Source organism: Ambystoma mexicanum, chromosome 3p (genome assembly GCF_040938575.1).
Source record: "Ambystoma mexicanum isolate Mex_15411 chromosome 3p, UKY_AmexF1_1, whole genome shotgun sequence".
Taxonomy (NCBI): Eukaryota; Metazoa; Chordata; class Amphibia; order Caudata; family Ambystomatidae; genus Ambystoma; species Ambystoma mexicanum.
The window spans coordinates 10,671,470-10,683,490 of record NC_090925.1 but is presented as its reverse complement, the minus strand read 5'-3'; the positions used below and the strand labels follow the sequence as shown (position 1 = coordinate 10,683,490).

Sequence of the window (12,021 nt, the reverse complement as noted above, 5' to 3'; positions counted from 1 at the left end):
CTTGCTGGGAGTCTGGAGGATCTTCCTGGAGCTCTTGGCCAATAAAAGTGATGCACTCCGAATCTGGTGGTCCTCTCCAGGCAATCGGTTCCTGCAGCAGCAATGGAAGTACAGCCAGCTCCGAGGATTTCCATATGAGCTTGTCTTGGCGTAGATTGGTCCCACCAACCCAAGGGGATAAGAAGTCCTTTGCAGGGCTTCTCTAGTTTTCTTTTTAAAACAATTTTATTGATTTTATTCAAACAACAAATAACAAACCCAACTCAACTTACAGTGGTTACATATCTTGCTCGTAAATACATATACATTGTTACTTTTTCGCCCACTGTATTTCCTGTCCCACCTCCCTCCCAAGCCTACTTTCTCCCATTGTTAGTATCCACCTCTTGTGGTGGGGAGACCTCTCCCGCCATGCTCATTGAATCATCATCACTTGGTCCATCATATGTGGGCCCAAATAGCTCTGCTATTAGCTGTCTCCAACCCTCTGGGGCTCTGGCTTCACCCTCTATGTCCCCTTTGCACGCTTCCTGCCATGCCACTGTTTCTGCCTCCACCCACTTCTGCAAGTCCCTCCACCACGTCTCCACTTTGGGCTTGTGGCACGCTTTCCATCCCATTGCAATCCTTCTCTTCGCCAATACATATGCCAGATCTTTCAATTTGCTCACATGTTTAAGCTTCCGCGGTCTGGGGAACCCTCCCAACAAACAAGCCCACGCCGTATCCACCTTCATGTGGATTCCCTTGTCTTCCATTTTCTGTGCTATATCTCGCCAATATTCCGCAATCTGTGGACATGCCCAGGACATATGCACCATTCCTGAGTTTTCCTCATTGCATTTGGGACACACCTGGCTTCCAGCATTCTTAAATGTAGCTACCTTTAGTGGCGTCAGATATACTCTGTGCATTATATACAACTGTATTTGTTGCAGCCTAGCATTTCTCAACAATTTCTTGTGATACCCCTGAGCCCTTTCCCACATTCCGTCACTCATCACATCTCCCACTTCCTCCTCCCAGGCCAGTCTAAGCTGCACCACTTCCTTGCCCACTTGAGTCATCATCATCTCGTTCACTCTAGATGTTTCATGCCCACCTTCCGCTATATCATATATCACATCTAATGTGGTGTCCGGTTCCTCTGCAAGTTCCACCTAGGACCAGGTATCTTTAATTTGTTGCCCCATCCCATGATACGTAATATATTACCCAGCACTCAACCCCGTTTGTTCCACCAGCTCCTCAAATTCCAGTATTTTCCCCTCTTGCCACACATCTCCCAATGTTGCTATTCCCACCGGTTCCCAATACTGCCTAATCATTAACCTTAGTTGCTTCTCTGTTCCCATCATTGTAACCAGTGGGATTTGCGGAGGGCACAGGACTGGCTTGTCCATCAACCGGCACGCCCTCTGCCACATCCCCCACCCCAGACCCAACATCCCGGGCGACCTCTCATCTCCCGCTTGGGTACCCATATCATTTCTCTCAGAAAGTATGGGGCGCAATCTCCTAGATGCAGCCTATGCTCTAAGGTGGACTCTGCAGAGAGCCATTTGGCTACATGTTGCAACTAGCTCGCTACATAATATACTTCCCAGTTGGGTAATTTAATGCCTCCTTTCTCATGCGGGTTTTGGAGTTTCCATAGGGCTACTCCGTTCCTCATCCCGTGCCATAGGAATTCCCTGCATATGCTATCCAGCTTAGTAAAGAATTGCCGGGGTATATAGTATGGGATGTTCACGAAGCAATGCAACAGTCTGGGCAATGCCACCATCTTGAGCATCGCCCCTCGTCCCATCATTGCCAAGGGGAGTTTCGCCTAGAACTTCATGCTGTTTTCCAGTTTCCGAACCGTTCTTTCTGTATTATGCCTATGTTCGGCTTCTACTGTATGATATCCCAAGATACCTAAAAGTTGTGGTCTCCCACGGTATCTGGAGTACCGGCAAATTCTCCACCAAGAGCCCTCTATATCTGCCCAGCGGGAGCACACAGGATTTACTTGGGTTCACGGCTATACCTGAGAGTTCAGCAAACCTATCTACCACTTCTAATACATACTGCAGATTTTCCTCTGGGTAGCGCAAATACAATAACATATCGTCTGCGTATAGAGAAATTAAGTGTGATGTTTCCCCAACTACAATGCCCATTGCGTCATATTGCTGCCTTAGATAAATCGCCAGAGGTTCCAAAGCCAGAATATACAACATGGGGGACCAGGGGCATCCCTGTCTGGTCCCTCTACCAAGTTGCCACCTTTCAGAAATCACAGTTCCTGTCTTCACTCTCGCTAATGACTCGCTATATAGAAGTTCTACCCAGTGAAGATATCCTGGTCCCATACCATAGCTGGCTAGGGCCGCCTTCAGCCAGGGCCACCTGACCGAGTCAAATGCCTTGATCCCATCCAGCGACACTATCGCCATTTCGCTAGTGTTCTTTTCAGTATGTTCAATCACTCGGTGGAGTCGCCCCAAATTATTCGAAATATTCCTATTTGGGACATATCCTGTTTGATCAGGGTGAATTAATTTGGTTATGACCTTATTCAATCTGTTTGCTAACACCGCTGTTAAGATCTTACTATCTTGGTTTAACATCGATAGGGATCTATAGGAACCACAGTCGCTACCAGGCCTGTGGGGCTTGGGGAGTGGTATAAAATAACCACTTTGCACAGTGATTCCGGTAGTCTCCCAACTTCATATGCTTCGATAAGCATTTCCAGCAGTGGGGGGGAGAATCTCTGCTTTATATGCCTCATAAAATTCACTCGGGAGTCCGTCAGTTCCTGGGGTTTTACTCATGGGCAGCTGCCTCACCACTTCTTCTAACTCTTCTAGAGTGATCGGGGCATCTAGCTCCTCCCTCTCTTCTACACTAATTTGTGGTAGCCCAATAACTTCCAATATGTCTCCTATTTCCACCCTCTTGCCTCCTGTCTCGTCTCCGTACAAGCGTCTATAATAGTCTTCAAATTCTTGTTTAACCCCCTCCTGTGTAACCACTACATTGCCATTATCTCTCCCCATTGTTCTGATTGGGGTCCTAGGAGTCTCGTTTTTGTAAAGCCATGCAAGGTGCCTCTTGGTTTGTCGCCTCCAGCATGTTGTCTTTCTATGTATTTTTTGTAATTAAGATTACATAATCTATCCCAATATCCTTTTTCTATACCCCGTTCCAATACCCTCTCCAATTCCTTCTCAGAGTCCTGTAATTCGGTGAGAATACCATCCTGCAGTCCTTTAGACTTGGCTATGGCAATTCCTCTCACTACCACTTTAAAGGCTTCCCAGAGTGTGCCCGCTGTCTTTACACTGCCAGTATTTATCTCGAAATAACTTATTATTTCCTCCCACATGTCCTCCCTGAATACGCTGTCTTTAAGAGCTTCTGCACGCAATCGCCATGTGGGTATCCTTCCCCTAGGGGGTCGGTATTGCCATGTTATCAACAGTGGCGAGTGGTCTGAGAGGACTCTAGCTTTGTATTCCGCCTGCGGTATTTCGGTCAGCAACTCCTGCGTGACAAATGTATAGTCCAATCTTGTATGTAGGCCCTGTGGGGCCACGTAATGTGAATAGTATCTATCCTGCGGATGGCATGTTCTCCATGCATCTGTAAGCCCAAACTCCGCCAATAGTACATGTAGTGCCTTTGCAGCCTGGGTGGGTCTAACTATTTTAGTGTCTGATCTATCGATAGTGGGGTTCAACACACAGTTGAAGTCGCCCCCCTACAATATGGCCCCCCCACGCTGCCACTGAGTTTACTATACAGGGTCCTAAAATACGCAGCTGTATCTTGGTTCGGAGGATAAGTATTCACAATGCAGATCTCTCTGTTTTCCACCATCCCTCTCATAATCACCATCCTACCATCCGCCTCTACCTGCGAACTCAGCAACTGAAACAGAACATCCGGGGCTACCCATGTGATTACCCCTCTTGCCTAGGCGGAGTATGTTGCCCCCACCATTGTCCCTCTCCATTTTTTCCGTATCACTTCTAGTTTGTCTTTCGTTAAATGAGTTTCTTGTAACAGGGCTATATCCACTTTCGGTCTGCGTAGCCCGCTTCAAATAACTATTGAGCCCCCTAACGTTCCAAGTGACTATCTTAAGGTCTCCCATGGTTCATCTCGTTTTCCGTGAAGTGTAGGCTTACCCCATAACTCTTCCCCAACTATAACAAACCACAGCACACAACCCCTTCCCTCCCTTCTCCCCACCCTACCCCAACCCCAACAGTTGCCCAGCTCCATCCCTGGATCTCAGGCTCCCCCGCTTTTGGGTCTACCTTGGTACCCCGGACAAGACCCCAGCAGGGCGTCACCGTACTATCGGCGACCTAACTAAATCTAAATGGGGGATGTATAGATTGGTCCTGCAAGGCCCCTAGTTAAAGTCTAAATCGCAGTATTCACGGATCACGAGTGTATCCCATCCTGAAAACACCATTCCGGTGGCTACTTTAGTGACTATATTCAAGTCCCATAGTCTTAAGTTCTGAGACCCCCTGGTGCCCCTCTCGTTCATTACTTATCCGCATCACCTCCTTCTCCTGTCCAAGCGTCCGACTCCTGGGGGCATCCCTGCGTGTCGAGCCATCCCATGGCTTCTTCCGGTGTTTCAAAAAAACAAAGTTCTGTGCTTGTGAAAAACCTTCAGTTTGGCCGGGTAAAGCAGCATGTATTTATAACCCGCTTCTCGCAATCTCCTTTTGACTGCCCCAAAGTTAATTCTGCTCCGCTGCACCGTCAGGGTATAATCCGGGTAAGCCGTTATGTTTGCCGAACCTCTTTGTATTGTCCCACCTTTGCGGAAGTGTTCCAGGATCCTTTCTTGATCCCTGTAATTAAGTATTTTAGTGATCACCGGCCTAGGTGGGCCTCCTGGTGGCGGTCTCCTCGTTAGGGCCCTGTGTGCCCTTTCCACCGCGAACCCCTGAGACAGCACTCCTCCAGTGATTTCTTGTAGCAACATTGTTTCAATGAATTCCGTGGGGTTATGGCCTTCCGCTCCTTCTGGTAGTCTAACAATACGGATATTATTCCTCCGGGCCCGTCCTTCTGCCACTCTACTCTCCAGGTTACCCACTCGTTGTACCAGGGCGTGAAGCTCCGACCAGTGAGAAGCACAGTCCACCGTGTTAGGGCCCATCTCCTTCTCGAGGTTCTCTGTGCGCTCCGCCAGAGACCTTACGTCTTGCCATAGCAGATTCACATCCTCCTGCACTGCCCCGACCTGGGGCTCCAGTGCTGTTTTTAGTTCTGCCACAGTCAGTTCGAGCTTGGTCTCCCAAGCCGCCTCCAGATCGGCGATTGCTTCAAGGACCTCCTGATTCACGCCCATGGTGGCACTGCTCCCAACTTGGGCTTTGTCTTTGCGCCTGGCTCCCTCCGGGCCTGGTGGCGTCTTTGTGTATTCCTCTAATGTGGGTTGCTTACTCTTCAGTCTTGTAGGTTTATTAGACATGGCTCTGTGCCTATGAGTCGTGGATCAGCCCCTTCACCCGTGGTCCTCAGTCCCAGCAAGGGTGGGTTCTCACCGTCCTCAAAGGGCTGGTCATATCTTCTAGTTCCTTCGATCGTCCACTCTTCGTTCGGAGCACTCCACCAGCGTTTTTCCCTTTGCTTTTCTTTCTCCGCGGCCACCCGGACTGGGCAATGTGATAATTATTTCATATCCCTAGCGATCTTCCTCTGCTGTCGTCGAACGGAGACAGCTCCTCCGTCTCAGGGGTGCGCCCCTCGGGATCTCTTTGTTCTCGTCCGCGGCCATTTTGATGCCCTCTCCATGGCCAACCTCTCAGAACAAAGTAACAATGCGATCGTTCCTCTGCCGTAAATTTGCAGTCAACCTGCCCATGCTCTGCTCTGTGCCTTCCCACGCCTGCAGATACTTTTTTGGGCCGCCACTGATCAAAACAATATGCGTTTCTTGGTCGGATCAAGTTGTCGGATCACAGAGCTCACAGGGTTTCCAGCCTATTCCATGGCTTCCAAGCCACGCCCCCCGTGCTCACTCTGGTTACACCTGATCCTGTATCCTGCTGCCACCCATGATCATCCATTGCAGCTGCAGCTGTTTCTTCTGCAAACCATACATGTCCACACCTTTCTCTCTCCGCCCACATCTGGCTGCGCTCTTGAGGACATCCTATCGCCACACACAAGTCAGGCACTGAGGGCCCTCCATGCACTTTCCTAAACTTGGTAGCAGTGTGCTGTGAGATCAGCCGATCGAAATAGAAAATACTGTTTCCCAGAGAGCCTTCTCTTCTCTTAAAGTGCGCTAACAGCTTTGACAAGAAGTGTAAGTGCTGAGCCAGCTATTGCTTGTTCACCCAACCAGTCTGGCCCGAAGACGCTTGCCTCTTACTCAAAGTGGGTGAATTTATGGAAAATGCTAGTTGCATGCCAGGGATTGCCAATATAAGCACTTATATACCATTGGGTCCCTTGCATGCACTTTTACATCAAGGTAGAGTGCCAGGTGAAGATGTCACCTTTGCTTTTACTTTTACTCTCCATCTTGTAAAAAAAAGTACATGCTGCCTGCAATTTAGGTTTAGCAGGTAGCATTTACAATGGAATCATATGTAATTGTCCTCCTTTTAGAGGGTTCTAATTACAAGTATGTGCCATAGGAATACTTTAACTTCATGCCAGCATGATAATCCCATGCTAGTGTAAAACCACACAGATTTCCATAGAGAGTGTAAAGTTTGAGGCAGAAAGTATTTACGCTCCATCTCCCACCCTGTCTTGCAAATCTTGGGAAGGTCTGCCAGTGCGGTATATCAAGGCCTAGCGCCTTGGTTTACGCTTCGTCTCCCACCCCGTCTTGCAAACCTTGGGAAGGTCTGCCGGTGCAGTATGTCGAGGCCTAACGCCTTGGTTTACGCTTCGTCTCCCACGCCTTCTTGCAAACCTTAGGAAGGTCTGCTGGTGTGGTGTATCAAGGCCTAATGCCTTGGTTTAACGCTCCATCTCCCACCCCATCTTGCAAACTTTGGGAAGGTCTGCCGCTGCGGTATATCGAGGCCTTGCGCCTTGGTTTACACTCTGTCTCCCACCCCTTTTTGCAAACCTTGGGAAGGTCTGCTGCTGAGGTATATCGAGGCCTAACGCCTTGGTTTACGCTTCGTCTCCCACCCCATCTAGCAAGCCTTGGGAAGGTCTGCGGGGGAAGTAAGTCGAGGCCTAACACCTTGCTTTTACGCTCCGTCTCCTACTCCGTCTTGCAAACCTTGGGAAGGTCTGCTGGTGTTGTATATCAAGGCCTAACACCTTGGTTTATGTTCCGTCTTCCCACCCCGTCTTGCAAACCTTGGGAAGGTCTGCGGCTGCGTTATATCGAGGCCTAACGCCTTGTTTTATGCTCCGTCTTCCCACCCCGTCTTGCAAAGCTTGGGAAGGTCTGTGGGGGTGGTATATCGAGGCCTAACGCCTTGGTTTTATGCTCTGCCAGCTTTCAAATGACCCCCAAAATGCGCTAATAAATTTTACATGAAATTCAAGCAATCATGTGTGTCCTAGTGCGTTCAACTGTGTCATGCATGAGTGCCTGTTTAAGGGAGAAGCTATTCTCATTTGACTATCTGGAGTAAGCTTTTCACTTCTGCACTCATAGTCCACAGGATATAGGGGGGATTGTGGGTGGGGTGGAGCTGCTGATTTAACCCACGCTTTGTGGCCTTACTGAGTGATGTTCCTTTTGAGCCTTACTGAACCGGGGTGATGCCAATGTCCCCATGTGACATTGAAATATAGGCTAATCCCAGCTGTTCCAGGCAGGTGGTGGCTGGGAATCACTTCTTGAGATCACTATTGCCAGTTCTCCTTCTCAAGCTGGAAGTGGGACCCCCTGCGAGAGAGGAAGTGGCACGTCTATGGCACATGGTTGAACTCTAGTGCTGGGTCTACCAGTGATGCAGGATGGGTGTGAGGGTGTCATGCAGGGCTTTGGATTTCCTTGGGACCAGACATTGAAGAAAGTGTTTGATTGCTTCAAGATCTCACGTGCCTGGGAGGAACTTCAGATGATGGACACAGGGTCTTCACATAACGGGGAGGACCTTCAGATGATGGACACAGGGTATTCACATACCGGGGAGGACCTTCAGATGATGGACACTGGGTCTTCATATACAGGGAGGACCTTCAGATGATGGACACAGGGTCTTCACATACCGGGGAGTACCTTCAGATGATGGACAGGGTTTTCAAATACTGAGGAGGACCTTCAGATGATGGACTCTGGGTCTTCACATACCGGGGAGGACCTTCAGATGATGGACACAGGGTGTTCACATGCCGGGGAGGACCTTCAGATGATGGACACTGGGTGTTCACATCCTGGGGAGGACCTTCAGATGATGGACACAGGGTCTTCTCATACCGGGGAGGACCTTCAGATGATGGACACTGGGTCTTCACATCCCGGGATGGACCTTCAGATGATGGACACTGGGTCTTCACATACCGGGGAGGACCTTCAGATGATGGACACAGGGTCTTCTCATACCGGGGAGGACCTTCAGATGATGGACACACGGTGTTCACATACCGGGGTGACCTTCTGATGATGGACACATGGTCTTCACATACCGGGGAGGACCTTCAGATGATGGACACACGGTGTTCACATACCGGGGGGAACCTTCTGATGATGGACAATGGGTCTTCACATACAGGGAGGACCTTCAGATGATGGACACAGGATCTTCACATACCGGGGAGGACCTCCAGATGATGGACACAGGGTCTTCTCATACCAGGGAGGACCTTCAGATGATGGACACACGGTGTTCACATACCGGGGGGGACCTTCTGATGATGGACAATGGGTCTTCACATACAGGGAGGACCTTCAGATGATGGACACAGGGTCTTCACATACCAGGGAGGACCTGCAGATGTTGGACACAGGTGCGTCACATACCAGGGAGGACCTTCAGATGATGGACACAGGGCCTTCACATACCGGGGAGGACCTTCAGATGATGGACACAGGGTCTTCACATACCAGGGAGGACCTGCAGATGTTGGACACAGGTGCGTCACATACCAGGGAGGACCTTCAGATGATGGACACAGGGTCTTCACATACCGAGAAGGTATGGAGGGTATTTCCTATGCCTAAGTGGGTACCTGACAATTGGCATCATTCATTTTGAAGTGGGAAAGGGTTCCATGGAACTCAGTAGCATTTGTCTGTGGTCGCCTCACTCTGGTGACAATAGCGGGGATCCTCTTACTGTGTACCCCTTAACCACGATTCAAGGAGATGCCCTTGTTCAAGTTAATCGGGGGGGATGGGTGCTGTAAGGGCTACGAAGATGTGTCTCACTCGGTCTAGTGCACGTCGCCAGCTTTCATATATCTTTGTGGAAGAGGCTAAATTAAGAATGTGATGGGAACAAATGAGTTGAAAGTACGAGTAGGACTTTGAAAATGTGTCTTAATAGCCCACATGGGAGCGACTTTCAGTTGTGGCCTGAATTGCTTCCAAATATGACTGGTAGCCTTGTCATATGCCATCAGGGCTCGAGGGTGTAGTGTGATATCACCTTTATTACTGCCTTCCTTCTCTGGGAATTCATTGGACGTTGAATAGCTGATATAAAAAGCAGCTACAATGCGTCCACTTTTAAACTTGCATTTCACAGAGTTATAAGTTCTATTAGTATCCGGCAAAGGTCAACCAGAATGGAACAAACATTCTGATTGGCCGTCACCCGGTCCATACCTCGCAGAGAATCCATCGAAGCTTTAGCTTCGTTGAAGTACTTGCCTTCGCTCTGGCCTGTAACTATGGGCCCTGGGGCATTACCTGACTCAGTAATGGCCCGCGGCTCGGGGCATATTGCTTAAATAATTATGTGTGACATTGTTCTGTATTCATTGTTTGTATTGCTATGGGTTGCTTTTTATGGACGTGGATCCCCAAATAAAGAGTGCTTGAGTGATAGAGTGTATGTTTAACCAATTGGCGTGCCCCAAAGATGTTAGCCCCGCCCTGAAACGGCGCAAATTCTTTTGACAAAAACTCAAGTTTTTGCATTGGCTGTCGTGCTTAACTAAGTTGTGTGAGCCCACATTCACCAAAGACAAGTTGCCCTTTGCTAACAGTGTGCTAATACATTTGACATGAAAATCAAATGATTGTGTCAATTATTGTGCTCAAGCAAGCCATGCACGAGACTGTGTCCAATCACCCAGCCTGCCCCATGGACATTAGCCCTTTCCTCAAAGTGCACTCATGAATTTGCTAAGAAATGAAAGCGCATGTGTGTGTCCACTATTGTGCTGAGCCAATTCATGAGCGAGTGCATCTGCAAGTATCCTGTGTATCCTAAAGAACCTTGGCCTCCATCAAAGTGTGCTAACACATTTTATAAGAATATATTCTGATGTCAAATGATTACCATCCCATCACAGTTGAACAATTTACTAGTCTGAGCATTTGAACATAGATTCTTTTACCCCAAAAGTGAATAATTTAAACACATCAAACAATATAATAAAAGGCCAGATGTATGTTTGTCTGATGAAGCGATCCACAGTAGAGACTGCCCGCTTTGCCTGTTGTCACCGCTAGAGGGAGCTGTTGCCTTAGGAGATCTATTAGGCCAGTATGAACACTCTGAACATTTCTCGCCTCATGCACTTTGGCTCATGTAAACAGGCTTTCACACTAGTTTAAACAACATAAATTATCATTGCTCTGATATAAGTAAAATTGCACACGAAAGGTTATGAACTAATTATGTTTTTCAGTGGTATTCCATACAGACATTCTCCCTAATATCCGCACATGTGTATTGATATTAAAGCTTGCAATCTATCGTGCCGCCATATGCTGTTCATATTAATACGTAGCATTTGCCAACAGGTCTTGCTCGCCTACAGTCTGATTTTCCAAAATGATTTTCGATCTGCACCAATCTTTCAATTATTGATTCAATTAAATTAAAGCTTTTGTGTCGTAACAAGGTTCATCAAACTAGAGTTTGCTATGAATTGAATAATTAATTAATTAATACAACAATTAAGGTATCATGGAGAATGTCTGTACAAGTGAAAAGATGTAATCTCGGTAACATTCGAAATAGATTTCAACTTGTGTTGGAACATTGATCATTTCTGTTGTTTATATTCAGTTGAAAAGCATTTTAGTTTATATTGTTTAATTATAAACTGCTGAGAGAATAGAATACATGTTGAAATGATCAGACGCTGAGACTTTGCCCTTTGCTCAAATTGTGATAGTGAATTTGACAAGAAATTGCAGTGCCTGTGTGTGTGTCAGCTATTGTGCTCACCAAGTCCTTTTTCAGTGCACACTCAAGCCGCACCCGTGCAAATCCCCCTCCCCTGTAAAGAGCACACACCCACTCACTCTGGACCCTGCACATATTTTTTTCCTAGCATGCCCCAAAGACTTTTCCCTTTCCCACAAATTGTGCTGATACATTTTTTCATTTTCATCATTTTTATAGCTTTATTTTTTAAAACGTTTATGAACGTATCGTATAACATTAAACACAGACTATATTACAATTTTCAAAAAGATTGAATATAAAACAACTCTGTATAAAATTACAAAAAATTCCTGGATTAGAATTTACCCACCTACCTCTCTTTTCTGCTGAGCGTGCAATCTATATTCAGAGGTAACCAGAGGGGAGCACCCAGTGCCAGGCTGTCTGAGCAGGGGGGTGGGGGGTGTAATCATAGCCCAGAGGAGGCGTTCATTGGTCACCCTGTAATCCACAGAGGGGACCTGCACTTTTCCTGCAGGGGCCACTGTGGTGCCAATGATTCACTGGCCTCCCAGCAGGCACGTGTGCACGGAGCGTGCGTGTCCGAGTGCTGGGCCGCTAACAGCCCCGTCATTGTGAAATGTTTGGGAGATAGAAATGCAAGTGTGACAGCACAAGTGTGCACTTCTGCTCTTACACTTGAGTCGCAATGCTGGGCCCTGCTCTCCACCTCCTC

At 47.8% G+C, this 12,021-nt stretch overlaps 1 protein-coding gene across 3 annotated transcripts in view; it reads right to left on the bottom strand.

Moving 5' to 3' along the window:
- The window catches only part of LOC138580069 (vitelline membrane outer layer protein 1 homolog), a 246,364-nt gene that overhangs the window by 91,637 nt on the left and 142,706 nt on the right, over nt 1-12,021 (bottom strand). The window lies entirely within an intron of this gene.